Raw genomic sequence first — 2,877 nt, forward strand, 5'->3', positions numbered from 1 at the left:
AAATTATACAAATCGTTTCGGAGAGCATTGAAAAATTCTGGCACGTAATGTTTCCGCATTTTTTTCCCGTAGTTTGTGAACACTCGCGGCTTCACGAACCTGTCTGTTTTTCTTAGCGTTCTACTTTTCCTAACCGGAACTTTGAACTGGTTGCAGAAGTAATATCGAGTTAGTACCTCATACCGAAAAAGCTGGTGCACCTGAAGTATACCTAAATAAGAATACTTGTACTCTATTTTTGCATCTTGAAACTTTGTTCCATAGGCAATACTGTTTGCTATTCTGTTAATTACTCGGTTTATACATTGTTGTTTATGATCTGAGCAGGAACCATACAGGGTAATTCCATAATTCAAAATTCCTTCCGCCAGTGATTTATATATGGTTTGTCTTAATTTCAATGGGGCCTTCCCTCTTAAGTTGTGAATCATAGCTGCTACACCCCTTAATTTCTTGCATACAAACAGCACATGTTTATTCCACGTGAAGTGTTGGTCAAAGAAAAGGCCTAAATATTTTACTTTGGGTTCTAATTCAAGGGGCCTACATTTAGAAGAGCTGCACTGTGACGTATGCAAATATACAGGCCTATCGAGACAAACAGCTTTATGTGTGTTCCTGAAGCATACCAATTTTGTTTTCTGTAGATTTACAAAAATTGAATTTTGTTTGAACCAATCCATGACTTTGTGAATGTTATTTTGAAAAGTGTCTGTTCCGCAAGAGGAGTCGGTGATTTTCAGAGCCAGAGCAGTGTCATCTGCATACTGGAACACGTTCGACTTCAGTGGAAGTAAGCTAAGATCGGTAACGTATATATTGAAAAGTATGGGCCCTAGCGTGCTGCCCTGAGGCACTCCACATTGTATTTCCTTAAGTTCGCTGTATTCCCCATGGAGTTTTACGCATTGAAATCGTTGTGAGAAATAACTCGTAAAGAACTTAAGAAATTGCCCACGAAACCCCAAAGAGCTAAATTTTTGTAACATCAATTTATGGTTTACTGTATCGAATGCTTTCGATAGGTCTAAAAATAACACTAAAATGGCTTCGTTATTTTCAATACAGGCGTTAACGAGGTCCGAAAATTCTTCTAAGAGTAAAATACTGTTTCTGGTTTTTGTGAAACCAAACTGTGCAGGGTTATTTAAGTTGTACTTTTCGCAAAAGGATTGCATTACAGACGCTATATGCTTCTCTACTACATGAGACAACACTGATAATATTGCAATCGGTCTGTAGTTACCGAGCTCGCCTTTTTTTCCGTGTTTGTAAATCGGCCTCACAATGGAAACTTTCATTTCTTTGGGTATGTTTCCCGTTTCAAATATTCCATTACGAATCTTTAAAAGCACATGTTTTAATCTGCTGTAGTGACACAACAAGTCTCTTAGTCTAATGTTGTCAAATCCGGGCGGTTTAAACGGTTTCATTCCGCGGATGATGTTCCAAAGCTCTGCTTCGGTAATCATCGGCAGATAAGCTGTGCTAGCGCACGCGCGTAGTGGCTTGTACTCTTCCGTGCGCGTTCCATCGTCGCCCCATGATAGATTTTATCTCTATCACGATAATCACGTGTTCGCTCCACCATCAGAATGTTTTTGAGCATTCTTCTAAAAAAAATTGGTCATATCAACGCTTACAAAAATTTCTTGTTTCCAGAAGCTATATACTGGCCACCGGTGTAGTTAGCATTGGCTGAGTGGAAACATTTGCGAAGATGAAATAAAATTTTGAATATGTTCACTTGGTTAATACCGCGTTACATTTTAGTTCTGCATAACAGCTACTGTCGGATTGCCCCACGCCCTTGAATTCAATGCCCTTCCTTCGTTTTCTTCTGTTACGTTGTGTATCAAGGCTTCTAAATTCTGTGTTACCGTGCGTTAAGAATGTCTTTCTTTTTTTTTTGTACAGAAAATTTTCTTCTTGTACCTTTTTCTTCTTGCATCTTTGGCTTCTTGGCTCCTCATAAATTCTGCAGTATGCCCAAATAAACAAACAAAACATGTGGCTGACGATTAAGATACTTCCTATTGTGGAATTTGAGCGCAGCTATGTAGCTGTTTCGACTGTGCAAAATATGTCGAGGCACAGAATTTCAAACATACATATGTGTATTGTTACAGACCACTTTTATTTTTCACATGTTGCTCCTTCTTCAAGAAACACTTCTTTCCCAGTCCTTGATTGTCACGGATTACTTGTAATGGAAGAAATGGACCGATATATATTCGACTTGCTGCACCAATGCCGAGTTCTCAAAGACGAAGCCTAGGCAAGTATTTCGTGAGGTGGTGACAGTCTTGGAAGACGTTGCGAGAGTAGTAGTAGTAAAACCTTAATTAATGGAAAGTGGGCACAAGCGCCCTGGGGGGGAGTGAAGGGAGAAGGGAAAGTAAAGCACCTCAGACATTCACAAGTTCACATAAAAGGGTCGTTGTTCATGTTCAAGTTCACTCAGCACTGATAAGTTTCCTTGTACTTAAAACTGCGCGTACGGACGGCACAAGGAAAAGAAGAGACAAGACGGGCGCCCATCCTGTCGCTTCTTTTTCTTGTCCCGTCCGTATGCGCAGTTTTAGTGTAAGTATGACGAACCAACTAGCCAACATGCTTTGCTGAGGTTTCACTGAGGCCGGAGTGCGGCCTGCACCGCTTTCGCCTACCCCCATGGTACGCTACTATGGCGCTTTCCTGCGCGCTTGCTACCGTTTATACCTTCTAGGGGTGAATCCCGCTGTCGGCGTATCCAGTCGTCGTCGTCTCATGTAGTCAGGGTACTAAAACACCGGGACACTCGTTTGCCAACGCCTCGCGCTAGACCGTAACGCGTACTAACAAAACACACTGGGACACTCGTTTTCCAACTCTTCG

Source organism: Haemaphysalis longicornis, unplaced genomic scaffold, assembly GCF_048455015.1.
Source record: "Haemaphysalis longicornis isolate Haplotype H1 unplaced genomic scaffold, Haemaphysalis longicornis Haplotype H1 scaffold_3, whole genome shotgun sequence".
Taxonomy (NCBI): Eukaryota; Metazoa; Arthropoda; class Arachnida; order Ixodida; family Ixodidae; genus Haemaphysalis; species Haemaphysalis longicornis.